Source organism: Polyodon spathula, chromosome 55 (genome assembly GCF_017654505.1).
Source record: "Polyodon spathula isolate WHYD16114869_AA chromosome 55, ASM1765450v1, whole genome shotgun sequence".
Lineage (NCBI taxonomy): Eukaryota > Metazoa > Chordata > Actinopteri > Acipenseriformes > Polyodontidae > Polyodon > Polyodon spathula.
In genome coordinates this window covers 186,717-205,427 of record NC_054588.1, presented here as the reverse complement: position 1 = coordinate 205,427, position 18,711 = coordinate 186,717, and positions in this window count along the sequence as shown.

Sequence of the window (18,711 nt, the reverse complement as noted above, 5' to 3'; positions counted from 1 at the left end):
TGTTACGTCTTGACACAACATTGAACCAATCGGAGAGCTGAAGGGGCGGGTTTTCTGTGTTAAGCACTGCGATAGGCGTTAAAATGACTGTAAAAAAAAACCAATTATTTTCAAAGCAAAAATAGTGACAATGAATGCATGGGGTCAAAATAAACCGGCGATCCACCGCCTAATAATAGATTTGCGCCGGCTACTTTATTAAAAACATATTCCGATTATTTTGGGGTATTAGCATTCAGTCCATTTGTTGTCGTATTATTGTACTGTAAGGTGATATACAGTACATACTAGCTGTACATATGCACAAAAAAATGTATTCATTTTGTTGTGATATCGTAAAAATATGCACCCAGCTGCTTGTGAGAGATATTAGGGTTCATTCATAGAGGCTGTACGCCTTTAAGAAGAAAGGCGTGATGGGTTATCAGCTGACGTACAAAGGCTTCAGCGCAGCAGCGCTACTCCGGTTTCACGCAACAGTTACTATGGTGACCAAATGTGTGAGAGTACTGTTTGGGAAAAAAAAAAAAAAAAAACAGTTGTAGTCCAAAAATGTAGAACAGCAAAAAACTAAAATAGACGTGCATTAACAAAATACTGTAGTCAACGAAAGACAACGCGTATTTCAGATTCATTGTCTACTATATATTTAAGGCAAGGCAGGTTTATTTTTCCATTAAAAGTGTTCCTGGCTATAATGTTCTGCCGCCCGGTCATTACCATAACCCTGGTTCCCTGAAAGAGAATGACAACCATTACCGAATGGGAAGAGCCCTCTCTGACCGTCAATCACTGAGCATATATAAAGAAGCTGCCCTGTCAGGGCCCTGCTGTGAGGGGGAAGTCCCTCCCACCTCCTGCTGTAGAGGGAAGTCCTCACAGGAACATATCGCCATTTTCTTTCGAAATCAGAGGTCAGCGGGGGCCACGACCTCGAAGGGTAATGGTTCTCATTCTCTTTCAGGGATCCAGGGTTATGGTAATAACCTAACGTTCCCTTTCAATGGAATGACAACCATTACCGAATGGGACTCTGTACCAAAGCTGTCGTTGCTCCAGATTACTGACAGTACAGCCCCACGGCGATAACCTCAGAGCCCACATGACGCCTAAGGGCATGCCGCCTGCAACACCCTAGAGACCAGATGGGGTCTCGCTCGGTTTGCAACATCAAGGCGGTAAAAACGCACAAATGTCTGACTACCTGTCCATGTAGCAGCATTGCATAACTCATCTAAGGAGGCGCCATGAAGGAAAGCCCACAAAGTTGCCTGTCCCCTGGTAGAATGGGACGTAATGTCCCCCGGTAAGGGGGAGTCCGTCTGTTCATACGCCAAGTGTATCGCATCTGTCACCCAGTGCGCTAGACGTTGCTTCGATAGGGCCTGACCTCTAGAGCGGGACCCGTAGCAGATAAACAGCTGATTGGACTGTCTCCATGACGCCGTCCTATCCAGGTAACAGCGCAGAGCCCTAACTGGGCATAGCGGGTGCTGTCTACGGTCCTTCTCTGACTCGTGCGGGGGAGGTCTGAAAGTTTCCAAAACCACGGGTTGGTTAATATGGAATGGAGATACCACCTTTGACAAAAAAGCTGGATTTGTTCTTACTGTTACCCGCGAGTCATTTCCAGTGAAAGCCATACCTGTGTCATCGATGGACAGAGCATGAAGCTCACGTACCCGTCTGGCAGACGTAATAGCTATTAAAAACACCACCTTCAAGGAAACAGGGCGCAGTTCTGCTGACGCCATGGGCTCAAATCGGGGACCCGTAAGGACCCGTTCATGGGAGGACGAAGCCTCCGAGCCCCTTTAAGAAATTGCACTGCCAGGAAATGTGCCCCAGGGGACACCGAGTCAATTTTGTCGTGGTACACTGATATTGCTGCCAGGTATACCTTCCCAATTTGAGTAGGGTCTCTAGCATCGTCTGCTGAGACCTTACAGTCTCTGCTAGCTCCGCAAAGGCGCCGCTCGGCCGAGCTTGGGCACCTCCGAGGCGATTCCGATGGGGATTGTGTGCGTCTGAGCAAGAAAGGGGAGCGGTACCTACGTGGTGCCCTAAGCATCTGACACAGGACCAGTGCTCGTCCTGCCTGGTGGAAACCAGCGGAGGACACAGTTTAATACACTGACATGGCGTGTGTGTAGGCGAGGCTGCTGCGATCGGTGCCTAGAGGTCGGTACCATGTCTATCGGTGCCTGGATCGGTGTCGAGGAGAGCGCGGTTGGTGCCGAGTGGTCAGTGCCAAGTCAGTCGGCGTCGGTCTGTAGGTGGCGCCGAAGATGGTTACACCGGTGCCGAGTCAATCGTGGCCGGGTAGGCGCTGTTCCAAGCCTGTAGGTATGGCGGGAGATCCGCGGTCGATGCCAGGGTCTGGTGCCCATTCAGTCAGCATGGTCGTCGAGAGCAAGCGCAGCCGCGCTAGGAGAGCCCGAGGCTTGGGAGGGGCGCTAGGCATGAGCTGTTTTTTTTTTTTTTAAATTTTATTTGGTTGCTGTGGCCGATTAAATCAGCGTAGAGGACGATGCCGCGAGCCCGCGGGGTCTCCTTACAGGCCTCGTGTAGTAGAAAACAGTAACGGCCGCTCGCCAGTCTCGCCGGTAAACTGACGGGAGAATCAGGCAAGAGCACTCTTAAGAACGCTCGAAAGCATAATTTTACTGTGGATGTAAATAAATTTGTAGGTATAAACCAACAAATAAGCCAAATCGGACAAGAAAGCACAAAGCAATCTGTGACCTGTCTCACTGAAGAGAGAGAGAACATGGCGATATGTTACTGTAAGGACGTCCCTCTTCAGCAGGAGGTGGGAGGGACTTGCCCCTCACAGCAGGGCCCTGATAGGGCAGCTTTTTTATATATGCTCAGTGATTGATGGTCAGAGAGGGCTCTTTCCCATTCGGTAATGGTTGTCATTCCATTGAAAGGAAACCCTGAGTTATACACCATACGCTCTAGAGGGCGCTGGAGTGTCGGTGACCCAGTATAGGTACATAATTAATTAATTAATTAATTAATTAATTAATTAATTTTTAAATTAGTGGTCGCCAATTATTTTTATTATTACATTCCCAATTTAGAATGTAGCCACCTCAAAGCTACAGCATCGGAGGACAACACAGTTCTGGGCAGCTTACAGGCAAGCCCGCAGGCGCTGAGATAAATAGTCATTATGGGACTAAAATTAGATTTAGTTTAATTTATTTTTATTACAGCAGGGCTGACCAATGTGCTAATCCATTCTCTTCCTTTTTAATAGCTTTATTAACATGATCACTGGACCCTCCCTTTAAAAGGAGCGCTGACCATCTTTAAAATCCATTCTCTCACCTCTTATTAGCTTTATTAACACTGGCCCCTCCCTTTATCACTGAAAATCCCTCTCCCTTTAAAGGAGATCACTGCTGACCATCTTTAAAATCCATTCTCTCACCTCTTATTAGCTTTATTAACAGTATCACTGGCCCCTCCCTTTAAAGGAGCGCTGACCATCTTTAAAATCCATTCTCTCACCTCTTATTAGCTTTATTAACAGTATCACTGGCCCCTCCCTTTAAAAGAGTGCCGACCATCTTTAAAACCCATTCTCTCACCTCTTATTAGCTTTATTAACAGGATCACAGCGCTATATGTAAAGTGCTGCATCCTGGTATAGGTCACACAGTTTGACTGCATCCTGACTGTCAGAGTGAGTTTGACCTACAGCACAACAGGAATACCTCATTTCCACGAACCTCCAGCACTGTGCTGGCATGGTTCTGTCATTCACTGTTATGAAAGCGTGCCACATTGTTTCCATGATTTTTCTAAAAACCCATACCATCCCTAGGCGTGTCAGCACCATGCCCTGCCAGCATCTTTCATACCTGATACTGGCGTGGCACGGTAGCTGCCTAGAGCCAGGGGGCTGTGTGTGAGAATGTGTAACGAAACGGGAAAAAATGAAAACATGTCAGGAAACACAAAGAACTCTATGGGAGGAGATTACAATTAAAATGTTGATAAAAAACATGTTGAGAATATAACATCCAAAAGCTACTGAATACCGCCGTGAGGAGCACACATGTCACTTAGAATAGAAATACATGTTTCCTGGTGCTGGGAAGAAGAATATTTTGGGCAGTCACAAGGATTGTATTGAATGGAAGAGATAGAGGGAAAGTTACAGATTTGCAGCAGCTGAAAACCAACGATTATTTATAGATTTGCTTGTTTTAACAATAGCAGAAAAGTTTGCTTCCACTCAATACTGTCAATGAGACGCTGCCAGTACTGTCCGTGAGACGCTGCCTTCAATGTAAACAGTTCACTGATCTTTTTATTCTGCTTTTGGTCATTCTCATTTTTTGTTTGTGAAGTTCAGCAGTTCAATAATTCATACATTTTCTGTAAGTAAGATCAAGAGTTAAATTACATATAAACAAAACGTTATTGTCACGGAGAGTGTATGCAAAACCAGTGTAAATTTACAATATAAATGTATGTAACTTAATATTGTTCTGAGTGATAATGTAAATCTCTATAGGGGGCTGTGGCAAAGTGGTGAGTGGATACAGGTGAGTGCAGTGCACACAATTATTTTCAGGTGCATGGGGTGTTAATTGAAAATGATCTGACAATGTCCAGAGTCCTAGGCAAACACCTGTAAACAATAAATGGGCGTGTATCACTTGTAATTGTAATCCCCGGGTTTGACCCACAACCAAAAGTCCAGGTTTTACACACACCCACACTAAACACAAGACAGTGAGTGAAATTAGGTGCTAGTTGTGTAATTTCTGTGAAATGCAGGGGTGAAAGTGATATCCGGGTTGATGCTATCTTGCGCTACAGCTCTGGATCGTGTTATTGGTTGTCTATTGAGACAAACAACAGTTACAGCCGACTCTAACAAACATTCATGGTTTTCAACAAATATGGTACTCCATCCATACTCTGGGCACACACACACACACACACACACACAGAGGGCAATTTAGAATGACCAATCAACCTGAACAGCATGTTTTTGGATGGTGGGAGAAAACCCACACCAACACAGGGAGAACATGCAAACGCCACACAGACAGACCCCTCAGCCGTAATCGAAGCCAGGACCCTGGTGCTGTGAGGCAGCAGTGCCAATCACCATGCCACTGTGCCGCCCCCAGATATGGTATTCCTACAAGGTCAAATCCAACCATTTACAAAGGAACAGATTATTTTGCTAAGCCCCTATTTATACCCTCCTTCATGACTCTTGGTTGACGAGCGCATCCGCTTCTCCAATCCGCGGATGCCATGCTGTTTCCCGTCTGGGTCATTGAGTTCGGGTACCGTAGCCCCGCCCCTTTTCTAGCCGGTCGATTTCCAACTACCCACAGGAATAAAGTGTCATGCCTTTTAGTCCAGGGTATTCTGCTCCCTTTAGATAACGCCCTCACAGGTCAGGAGGGAGATCTAACACCAGGCGTCATTCGATCTCTGTCACATATCCCACCGCTCAGAGTGGAATCGAAGGAACACTTGGCTGAATCTACCTTTCCATTGCTCCCCCCTCCCGGGAAAAGTAATCTTCATTTTGATGGTCTTTCCCCACACGGTGTACCAAGTGGTACCTGAAGGGCTGCAATGCCAGATACCATCGAGTTATCTGGGCATTGCTGTCCTTCATTGTGATTAACCACTTGAGTGGGGCGTGGTCAGTGACGAGATGAAACGAGTGCCCCAGCAGGTAGTATCTCCAAGAGTAAGTAGCCCATTTGATGGCCAAACATTGCTAATGTACATTTTTTTGCTAATGTACAGGATGGGGTGCTCTACTTCGTTTACTGTTTGGGACAAGACTGCACCTAAACCAACATCTGATTAATCGGTGTGGAGGATGAATCTCTTAGTGAAGTCTGGAGTGACGACGACGGTGGTCTGACAGTCTCTGCTTAACAGTGTCAAGCGTCCCCTGACATTGTGCTGACCGCTTAATGGAATTTGGTGCGCTCTTTCTGGTGAGGTCAACTAACTGTGGCATACTCGGGGATAAAACGGCGATAATAACCGGCTAACCCCAGGAGAGACCTCACCTGAGCCAAGGGCACTGGAACTAGGGGTGCTGGGGGTGCGGTACTCTGCTTTCCATGGCTTCCATCATATACAGGGGGTACAGTTTTGTTCAATGGCTTTCAGTACCCCCATTTTAAAAATTGTTCCAGTGTCACTTACCTGAGCCTTAGTTTTGGGGATTTCCATGGATGGCCTGGATCTTGGTGACAATGGGTTTCACCCTGCCATTCCCCATTATAAATCCCAAATTCACCCTGCCATTCCCCATTATAAATCCCAAATATTGTGTCTCTTTCTTGGCAAACGCACATTTTCGCAAGTTAGCTGCCAGCCAGGCTGCCCTTAGAGACTGAAGGGCGGCTGTGATCCTAGCCAAATGCTCTCGTCAGATGGAGCTGTAAATCACCACGTCATCCTAGACGGGCGGCTTGAGCTAGCCCAAATGCTCCACTCTGTAAATCACCACGTCTATCTAGAAGCTTGTCGAACGAGGCCTATGGGATATGCATCAAACTTGCAAATAACGTTTACGTTGTGGAAATCAATGAAGAAGCGGTTGGTGCTGTCCTTTTTGGTCACTATCACAATTGAACTGCACCACTCCCTCCTGGAAGGCACCCCAAGTTCGAGCATTGCCCATACCTCTTTGCTAACGCCACTTCGTCCAATTTCTGGGATCCAATAAGGTCTCCCTCTCACAGTGACACATGGGGGAGAGACAATGACTGTGGCAGGCTGGCGAGTGGATAGAGGCCCAGAGACAGACTGCAGTTCAAAAAAATAACTATTTTATTATAAATAAACAAAAATAAAGTGCACAAGGGCAAAATAACAGATACTCAAACACAAATAAAGCAAAAACAAAACTCACAAAAATAAAGTTTCCAGGCTGGGCAATGCCTTCACTGGATTTAGAAAATTCAAAAACCACAAAACAAACACCAACCTGCTTCCTCAACTCCCTCTCCCCAAATGAGAAGCAGAGGCCTCCTTTTATGTCAGGTGGCTGGGCACTGATTGATCGTTAATCAACCTAATCAACTAATCAACCCCAGCCACCTGAACATAATAAACCCAGGCAGGTAGGGGAAGTTAACCCCATCCCTGCCAATTTAAAAGGGCAGAGCTTTGCTCTGCCACACACCTCCCCCCATGTACAACGTACACCGGCCGCAATCGGCCAACTCCCCCCTTCCCCCCTCCCCCCAAGAGTCCAATTATGTCCCTTGGGTGGGCTGTTATGGTGGGTGGTGGTGGGCGGGGTTGATGTCGGAGCCCCCAAGCCTTCTTTGGTTGAGGGGGCACCGAATCTCCAAGGTAGCACGGCGAGGCGGCGGCCCGGCTCCCTCTGGTGGCGGAGGCGGCGACGGCGGCCCGGCTCCCTCTGGTGGCGGAGGCGGCGGCGGCGGCCCGGCTCCCTCTGGTGGCGGAGGCGGCGACGGCGGCGGCGGCGGCGGCCCGGCTCCCTCTGGTGGCGGAGGCGGCGACGGCGGCCCGGCTCCCTCTGGTGGCGGAGGCGGCGGCGGCCCGGCTCCCTCTGGTGGCGGAGGCGGCGGCCCGGCTCCCTCTGGTGGCGGAGGCGGCGGCCCGGCTCCCTCTGGTGGCGGAGGCGGCGACGGCGGCCCGGCTCCCTCTGGTGGCGGAGGCGGCGACGGCGGCCCGGCTCCCTCTGGTGGCGGAGGCGGCGACGGCGGCCCGGCTCCCTCTGGTGGCGGAGGCGGCGGCGGCGGAGGCCGGGTCCCTCTGGTGGGGAGACAACCGGCCTCGAGCCCCGCTGACCAGCCGCGGCGAGGCTTGGTTTTCCTCTTGGCTCTCTGGCCTGATTCATCGGCAGCATCTACCATCTGGGCTTCCTCATCTGCTGCGCTCGTCCCTACTCTTCCCTCCTTTGACGGACGGCGGCACCTCAATCACCACCTAGTGTGGGAGAGACCTTCCTGGGATCTTTAGACACCGTGAAGAGGCTTCTCCGGCTCCTCACCCCTCTCTGGCTCTGGGAGCGACGGCAGCTCCTCACCCCTCTCTGGCTCTGGGAGCGACGGCAGGCTCCTCACCCCTCTCTGGCTCTGGGAGCGACGGCGGCTCCTCACCCCTCTCTGGCTCTGGGAGCGACGGCGGCTCCTCCTCCCTCTCTGGCTCTGGGAGCGACGGCAGCTCCTCACCCCTCTCTGGCTCTGGGAGCGACGGCAGCTCCTCACCCCTCTCTGGCTCTGGGAGGCATCCTCACTCCCTCTCTGGCTCTGGGGACGACGGCAGCTCCTCACCCCTCTCTGGCTCTGGGGACGACGGCAGCTCCTCACCCCTCTCTGGCTCTGGGGGCGACGGCAGCTCCTCCCCCCTCTCTGGCTCTGGGAGCGACGGCAATCCTCACCCCTCTCTGGCTCTGGGAGCGACGGCAGCCCCTCGCCCCTCTCTGGCTCCCGGGAAGGCGGCTCACCCCTCTCTGGCTCTCGGGAAGGCGGCTCACCTCTCTTTATTGGAGTGACCGGTGGATCTCCCATGTCTACCGCCAGGTAATTAACCACCATGAGGGCAACCTCTGGGAAGGAGGCCGGGTGGTGTTGTTCCTCCCACTGTTCCCACCTCTCCCCATCTCGACGCCACAGCGTGTTGATAACTATGGGGAGATCGTGGACGAGGTCTGCCTCAGGGTGCATCAACCAGTCCCAGATCTCCTGGGACGGTGGTGAAGGTGGTGGTGTTGGAGGTAGTGGGGTGGCCCCTGATGCCCGGGGTGAACACGGCACCTCTTCCTGGGCCTGGTTGTAGGGGCATCCTGCCCAGTTGTGGCCGTCCTCCTCACACCGGCCACACCAGTTTGCCGGTGGCACGTCTGGGCAGGACCGCCAACGATGGTCCTCCTTCCCGCACCAGGAACACCAGGGGAAGAGGCTGGCCGGGTCCTCCAGCGGTGGCTGCAGCAGCTTACATTTCTTCAGCTGCTGCTTTGCCTTTTCACTGTCTGCTCTTCTTTCCCATTTTTTTTTTTTTTTTTTTTTCAAAAAAAAAATAAATACTGCTCTGAGCCTCTAGGTGGCGCTATCCCACTTCTGACACCAAATGTGGCAGGCTGGCGAGTGGATAGAGGCCCAGAGACAGACTGCAGTTCAAAAAAATAACTATTTTATTATAAATAAACAAAAATAAAGTGCACAAGGGCAAAATAACAGATACTCAAACACAAATAAAGCAAAAACAAAACTCACAAAAATAAAGTTTCCAAGCTGGGCAATGCCTTCACTGGATTTAGAAAATTCAAAAACCACAAAACAAACACCAACCTGCTTCCTCAACTCCCTCTCCCCAAATGAGAAGCAGAGGCCTCCTTTTATGTCAGGTGGCTGGGCGCTGATTGATCGTTAATCAACCTAATCAACTAATCAACCCCAGCCACCTGAACATAATAAACCCAGGCAGGTAGGGGAAGTTAACCCCATCCCTGCCAATTTCTAAAGAGCAGAGCTTTGCTCTGCCACAATGACATATTCAGCAAGGTTAGTTCTACTGGGCTCGTCAGAAAAATATAGTTGAATTCCTCAATTAACATATGCAACTCACATTGGTGATCAGGAAGTAACTTCCCCCATCAAAACATCTTTTGTGCTAGAGGTCTCTAGACCGGGACCTAAATCATCCTCTATACTGCGTGGGGCTTTAAATAAGGCATCCCTTGCCTGCCAGGGCTTTAATAAATTTACATGACAAATTTCTTTTTCATTTCGGCGATCGGGCTGTCTAATTTCATAATTCACTTTCCCTATAGCCCGAATCACTTTGTATGGCCCCTGCCATTTAGCACATAGTTTGGATTCTGATGAGGGAAGCAGCAGCATTATCTTGTCTGCAGGTCGAAAGGTTTGAATCAATGCATTTTTGTTGTAATGCTGCTGTTGTCGGTGCTGAGCCAATTTGAGATTGTCCTGGGACCAACCAAATCTAGGCGATCTCTAAGTAAGAGCACATGCTTCGCTAAATTTTTGCTCCTCCCATCCCTCTCTCAACAGATCGAGGTTGCCGCGAGGCTCTCGGCCGTACAAGAGCTCGAAGGGGGAGAACCCTGTCGAACTCTGTGGCACTTCTCTCACTGCAAAAAGGAGGTAGGGAAGAAGCGATGCCCAATGATTTTGCTCCTGATTTACAAATCATCTCAGCATCAACTTCAAGGTCTGATTAAAATGTTTTGCCAAACTGTCCGTCTGTGGATGATAAACAGACATCCTGATGGGATGTATTTTTAGCATCTTTGGCTATTGTAGCGGCACTAGCGGACTATCAGCAGTGGAACCAAAGGGGCGCTATTCGCTGGCAGTTTGGGCATGTGGCTACATATTTCGACACATCTTTATGAAGTCCTATCCAATAAAATTGAGCCAATATCCACTCCCTTGTCTTGTCAGCTCCGAGGTGCCCCGCAAAAGAAATATCATGTGCCAGCCTCATGACCTCCAGTCGTCAAAACAGGGGAACCATCAGTTGTGTTGCAGACTGTCCTGTGCCCGTGGCAAGATTTACCCAATATAATAATTGCCTCTTGATAATGAAATGTGGGAATACTAGTGCCCCAGCGCCTTCAACGTCCTTACCTTCAATAGACTGGACCTGCCCCCAAGTGTGCACTAGTGAGGAGTTGTTATTTTGGCCCCACTTGACTGCCACGTGTCCGGTATATTGTCCGTGTATATTGTCACACAGCGTTCCGACCCCCTTTGACTGGCATTTGTTACCATTGTAACAGGCTCCCACCAGCCCCCAGTCTTGTCTCATTAATGCTCCCTCCAGTTTCAGTTTGAAAGGGAAAAATATTACCTATCATTTCCCTTTCATTTTCATCTGCCATGTGTGCGGTCAGGACAGCCATTAATTTCACCAATTCTTTATAGTTTGGCCAGTCTCGGGGGTGTGGTAGCCTTTCCCCCACCCCAACTACTAGGTTACGTTTTATAGGACTGACCGATAAATATACTTTGACTGTGGGGTATGTTGCCTTGCCTCCATGGATACAGGAGATAGCCATCTGACCTTGTGGCTACCACAACACACCGCCCAAGAGAGATGTTCTAATTAAGGTTTGACCACACTATTTGTTCACTAATGCATGGGTTTTCACATTTCCCAAAATTACATTGACAATACAAGGTCCCTCACGAACGTTTTCCCCTTGCTTACCCGCTTCTGATGCCAGATTGCATGCTGCCACATCACACTTCCTCGCAGATGGGCATGGTATGGTAGCACCTAAAACAGGTAGAGGAAAAGGAGGGTACAGGGGTTAGATATCTGCCTCGCTGCTGGTAAGGCAACGGGGCGGGAGAATCACTTCTACCCCAGCTAGGGGACAACCTTGATCTCCATGGAAGGGAGGCAAAGTTACCCATTGGGGCCAGTGGTCTAGGAAGTTGTTGACCCGGTTCTGGGGGTGTTGGAGCAGAGAGAGGAGGTGGTGCTCCGCTGTATTGGAGTGATGAGTAGCTGTCACAAGGCTGGCTGAGTGGTGACGTCAGACCTGGAAGAACAACACACAGGACAGAAACGTGGAGAAGAGGATTGCACAGCACTTGCTTGCTTGCATTTAATAAATGAACAAACAGAAAATAAAGATGCTGAACAAAACAGAACACGGCACTTGAGCCAAAATAAATAGACAAACAAAATGAACAGACAGGAACAAACAGGGCACGAACATTAAACAAACAAGTACCATGTTGGTCCTCCAGCACGATGTGGCAATTGCTTCCTATTTCTCTCCATCTCTCTCCCGTTCTTTCGCCCTGAACACACAACCCCGAGTGAGTGAAAACATGCTGTTTTTATGCAGCTGTACCGAGACTCGATTGCTAATCAATCATTCAGTTTGAGTCTCAGTACAACTGCACATGAATTAATAAAGTGCAATTCCCCGTGCTCACATATTATTACATTTTACCTGCACGTGAAGTGCTGTGCAATCCTCGTGCCTAAATACAAATATACATTTTAAACCCACTTGTGTTACACAGACCCGTTTATATCCTGTGCACCAATGACTATACACCAACATTAACACACTACACGTAACATACAACACAAATAAGTAGCCCAGGGGCGGCGCACTTTGCCACAGTAGCCCAGTCTGGGCTGATACCAGGGAGTCCTCGAAGTCCTCAGCGAGCTTTACTGCCTCGTCCAGGGTGTTGGGGTTGTGGTGCCGTATCCACACTTGGGTCTCGGCGCTGACCACATGGCAAAACTGCTCAATCACTATGGCATCTGTGCGCTTGTTTTCTGAGCAGGGTTGAGCCAGTGTATCATGTGGTCACAGAGCTTTTGCACTACCACCTAGGGGCGTGTATTCGGGGACCTCTTATATTCCCTGACCCTCACCCGGTGGGGTAAAGTGTCACATCTTTTAGTCCAGGGTACTCTGTTCCCTTTAGATAGCTCCCTCACAGGTCGGGAGGGAGATCTAACACCAAGCGTCATTCGATCTCTGTCACATGGGCTTAATGTTGTCTTTTGTGATTTTTTTTCCCTGTAAGTTTTTTTAACGTAAAAAAAAAAAAAAAAATTTAAATTTTAATTTAAAAAACAAAACAAAAAAAAAAACTGATTTAACATTACCTGATTTATCCATTATTGTCATTTCTGTTATCTGCACAGATTGATATATTGTGTGGAGACAGCTTGGCATGCTTCCATTACTGTGGTGTTTAAGTACTGTGCTGACGTGGTATGGAAATGAGATAGAAGTGATTCAGAACCAGGAAGGGCTGACATTTCTGCGTGTTACAGATGAGTGAGAGATAGAGAGAGGAGAAGAAGGGATAGAGGAAGAGAGAGAAAGGGAGAGAGAAATGAGTAGAGACCGGGTAAGGGGGAGAGAAGGAGAGGGAGGGAGGGGAAGCAGAGGAAGGGAGAGAGATGGAGAATTAAAAATGTCAAGAACATAAGAACATAAGAACTTAAGAAAATTTACAAACGAGAGGAGGCCATTCGGCCCATCTTGCTCGTTTGGTTGTTAGTAGCTTATTGATCCCAAAATCTCATCAAGCAGCTTCTTGAAGGATCCCAGGGTGTCAGCTTCTACAACATTACTGGAGAGTTGATTCCAGACCCTCACAATTCTCTGTCAAGATTGTGAGTTTGAGATGGAGGGAATAGGACACCCTTATTTGGAGAGGAGAGGAGGCTGTGATTGACAGGGGAAGAGGGGATGACAGGAAAACATGACAAAAAGAATGAGAATGAGAAACAGATGGAGGGAGAGGAGCGAGAGAAGGGAGTTCCTTATAAAAGTTTCCCATAGTAAAAGCACAGCAAAGTGTAATAAAGCACAGTGAAAGCATGGTAAAGCACAGAGATATATGGTAAAGCATAGGGAAGCATTGTAAAGCACAGAGAGGTCTGGTAAAGCATAGGGAAGCATTGTAAAGCACAGAGAGGTATGGTAAAGCATAGCTACATTTTGACAGGAGGGGAGGGAGGGAGAGGGAGAGGGAGGAGGGACAGGTGTTGTCTCTCAGAATCCCGGTGATAAATTTAGCAGTCTGAAAGAAGAGGCCCCAAGAAACACTGAGTCCTGAGATCACGTTACAGAGAGCGAGAGAGAGAAAGAGAGAGAGAGAGACAGACAGAGACAGACACACACACACATACACATTGAGACCTGAGATCATGTTACAGAGAGAGACACACACATACACAGTGAGATACAGACACACACACACACACTGAGATAGACGCGCACACACACACACACACACACACACACACTCACACACACACTGAGATACAGAGACAAACACACACACTGAGATACAGACACATACACACACCTGCACACTGAGATACAGAGACACACACACACACGCACACTGAGATACACACACACACACACACACACACACACACACACACACACACACCCTGCAACAAAGTGGCAAGCCAGATCCAGTAGTGTTTTGAACCTTGACCAAGGGGCCTTGAGAGGACCATATTCGAAACGAGATCCTGACATGACTTGTAGCAGCTTCTCTCTCAGAAGCTTCTGATCTATTGGTTAATTACTAATAACACTGTAGACTGGTGCATGGGGCACGTGCAGGGAGCTACTGTTTGTGTGAGAAGTTCCCTTGCGATTCAGAATATTGTGTTTCAGAAATGCTCATTGCTGTTGATTGCTCAGTTTATAAGAAAGAACATCAGAAATTCCAGAACGAGAAAAGGCCTTTTAGCCCACCTGTGCTTGCTCGTGTAAAGGCCCGGTCACACCTGGAACGAGAACGATAAATCGTTTCTGGAGCGGTCACACCAGAACAAAAAAGGGCTCCCATATATTGTACAGCAAATGCCTTTTATTTCCAGCAAGATGAGGGACAGTGATGAGGAACATTAAGAAATACTCCTGTTGTATTTGATCAACAGAAGGAGTAGGAGACAGAGAAAGTATGCCTCAAGAAAGTATGCATGGTAGTCTTGGACACAACCACTTCCCATTAGAGTAAAACACAAAATAAGAACATGGGATCACTGATTACACCTTACTGAATATGACGATAGACAATACTCCATAAATTATGTATATACTTATACTAATTAGGCTTCCAAGCCAAAGGCTGGGAAGCCCATTTTTATTGTTGGTTTGTTTTTTTTTCTTCCCAAAACTTCAAAGTGCTGCTGCTTCGAAGCTGTGTGACTGATCAGGTTCTGACTTGGCAGCTAACAAGTTGGATTCATTGGCGTCCTTGCAATTGGCGCCATGACACATTTTTCGATAAAATCTTTCAAAATCTTCTTCTTGGGAACCGGTGAAGCGATTGATCCAAAACTTAGCAAATATCATGAGCATCCAAATCTGCATCAAGTTTGCGAAGCAGAAGTTGCTGTGATAAATTTTCATGTCAAAATGGCTGCCGCAAATCTTATTGAAACGCGCCCCTAACAACAAACTGCTGCTGTTTGAAAACCGTTTGTCCAACAAACTCCAAGCTTGGTAGTTATCGTCCCAGTAACCATGGGATACAAATATGTGAAAATGGTGATGTTTTACAAAACAAGATGGCCTCCACTTATACGTTTACATTTGAAATTTAAACCTGCGTCAGTTGACAAACAATTTACTTGACTAACTCCAAACTTCACAAGCATCATCCTTGACACTGTAGCAATTCAACTGACTTTTAAAAAAATGGTGTTGACCTCAAACCAAATGGCTGTTTGATGCATTTTTTTGAACTAAACCAGCTTCTTCCAGTGATTGCTTAAATATTTGATACAGGTACTGGAGCTTGGAGGCCATAAAACTGCCTAACAGTTCTAGTTATTATTATTATTATTATTATTATTATTATTATTATTATTATTATTATTATTATTATTATTATTATTATTATTATATTATTGTTAATTGCAATGACATAATAAGTTTCGTGATGTGTATACTTGGACTAACTTCCCACCGTCACAACAGGATGCATCGCATTGGCAGGCATCCTCCACTGTAGTAAATATGCACAAGGTTTTACTTTTTAACGTGGTTGATGGAAATATAAGAGTATCGGAAACAGGTTTGATGGACATTTCTGCGTTTTGAAACTATAACCCCGATTCAAGGAAAGCTTAGCTATTAACGTTGACCACTATTTGAATTTGATGTTCTGCGATGCAACAGTGGAGGGCAGTCTTCTCTGTAGTACACATCAAATGCTGTATTGTACTGTTCATCGTGTTTAAAATAATATATAAAATATACAACAGGTAGGTGATGATGTCATATTTAATGATAGCCCTGTACTGAAACCAGTTTTCTGACGTGATGTTCTGCGATGCAACAGTGGAGCGCAGTCTTCTCTGTAGTACAATGCGCTGTAACAATGATAGCTGGTGTTCATCGTTTACAATGAAAATAACAACAGGTAGCTGGTGTTCTCGTTTACAATGATAGCTGGTCGTTCTCGTTTACAATGATAGCTGGTGTTCTCGTTTACAATGATAGCTGGTGTTCTCGTTTACAATGATAGCTATCGTTCTCGTTTACAATGATAGCTGGTGTTCTCGTTTACAATGATAGCTGGTGTTCTCGTTTACAATGATAGCTGGTGTTCTCGTTTACAATGATAGCTGGTGTTCTCGTTTACAATGATAGCTGGTGTTCTTGTTTACAATGATAGCTGGTGTTCTCGTTTACAATGATAGCTGTCGTTCTCGTTTACAATGATAGCTGGTGTTCTCGTTTACAATGATAGCTGGTGTTCTTGTTTACAATGATAGCTATCGTTCTCGTTTACAATGATAGCTGGTGTTCTCGTTTACAATGATAGCTGGTGTTCTCGTTTACAATGATAGCTGGTGTTCTCGTTTACAATGATAGCTGGTGTTCTCGTTTACAATGATAGCTGGTGTTCTCGTTTACAATGATAGCTGGTGTTCTCGTTTACAATGATAGCTGGTGTTCTCGTTTACAATGATAGCTATCGTTCTCGTTTACAATGATAGCTATCGTTCTCGTTTACAATGATAGCTGGTGTTCTCGTTTACAATGATAGCTGGTGTTCTCGTTTACAATGATAGCTGGTGTTCTCGTTTACAATGATAGCTGGTGTTCTCGTTTACAATGATAGCTGGTGTTCTCGTTTACAATGATAGCTGGTGTTCTCGTTTACAATGATAGCTGGTGTTCTCGTTTACAATGATAGCTGGTGTTCTCGTTTACAATGATAGCTGGTGTTCTCGTTTACAATGATAGCTGGTGTTCTCGTTTACAATGATAGCTGGTGTTCTCGTTTACAATGATAGCTGGTGTTCTCGTTTACAATGATAGCTGGTGTTCTCGTTTACAATGATAGCTGGTGTTCTCGTTTACAATGATAGCTGGTGTTCTCGTTTACAATGATAGCTGGTGTTCTCGTTTACAATGATAGCTGGTGTTCTCGTTTACAATGATAGCTGGTGTTCTCGTTTACAATGATAGCTGGTGTTCTCGTTTACAATGATAGCTGGTGTTCTCGTTTACAATGATAGCTGGTGTTCTCGTTTACAATGATAGCTGGTGTTCTCGTTTACAATGATAGCTGGTGTTCTCGTTTACAATGATAGCTGGTGTTCTCGTTTACAATGATAGCTGGTGTTCTCGTTTACAATGATAGCTGGTGTTCTCGTTTACAATGATAGCTGGTGTTCTCGTTTACAATGATAGCTGGTGTTCTCGTTTACAATGATAGCTGGTGTTCTCGTTTACAATGATAGCTGTGTTCTCGTTTACAATGATAGCTGGTGTTCTCGTTTACAATGATAGCTGGTGTTCTCGTTTACAATGATAGCTATCGTTCTCGTTTACAATGATAGCTGGTGTTCTCGTTTACAATGATAGCTGGTGTTCTCGTTTACAATGATAGCTGGTGTTCTCGTTTACAATGATAGCTGGTGTTCTCGTTTACAATGATAGCTGGTGTTCTCGTTTACAATGATAGCTGGTGTTCTCGTTTACAATGATAGCTGGTGTTCTCGTTTACAGTCGTTTACAATGATAGCTGGTGTTCTCGTTTACAATGATAGCTGGTGTTCTCGTTTACAATGATAGCTGGTGTTCTCGTTTACAATGATAGCTGGTGTTCTCGTTTACAGTGATAGCTGGTGTTCTCGTTTACAATGATAGCTGGTGTTCTCGTTTACAATGATAGCTGGTGTTCTCGTTTACAATGATAGCTGGTGTTCTCGTTTACAATGATAGCTATCGTGTTCTCGTTTACAATGATAGCTGGTGTTCTCGTTTACAATGATAGCTGGTGTTCTCGTTTACAATGATAGCTGGTGTTCTCGTTTACAATGATAGCTGGTGTTCTCGTTTACAATGATAGCTGGTGTTCTCGTTTACAATGATAGCTGGTGTTCTCGTTTACAATGATAGCTGGTGTTCTCGTTTACAATGATAGCTATCGTTCTCGTTTACAATGATAGCTGGTGTTCTCGTTTACAATGATAGCTGGTGTTCTCGTTTACAATGATAGCTGTCGTTCTCGTTTACAATGATAGCTGGTGTTCTCGTTTACAATGATAGCTGGTGTTCTTGTTTACAATGATAGCTGGTGTTCTCGTTTACAATGATAGCTATCGTTCTCGTTTACAATGATAGCTGGTGTTCTCATTTACAATGATAGCTGGTGTTCTCGTTTACAATGATAGCTATCGTTCTCGTTTACAATGATAGCTGGTGTTCTCGTTTACAATGATAGCTGGTGTTCTCGTTTACAATGATAGCTGGTGTTCTCGTTTACAATGATAGCTGGTGTTCTCGTTTACAATGATAGCTGGTGTTCTCGTTTACAATGATAGCTGGTGTTCTCGTTTACAATGATAGCTGGTGTTCTCGTTTACAATGATAGCTGGTGTTCTCGTTTACAATGATAGCTGGTGTTCTCGTTTACAATGATAGCTATCGTTCTCGTTTACAATGATAGCTGGTGTTCTCGTTTACAATGATAGCTGGTGTTCTCGTTTACAATGATAGCTATCGTTCTCGTTTACAATGATAGCTGGTGTTCTCGTTTACAATGATAGCTGGTGTTCTCGTTTACAATGATAGCTGGTGTTCTCGTTTACAATGATAGCTGGTGTTCTCGTTTACAATGATAGCTGGTGTTCTCGTTTACAATGATAGCTATCGTTCTCGTTTACAATGATAGCTATCGTTCT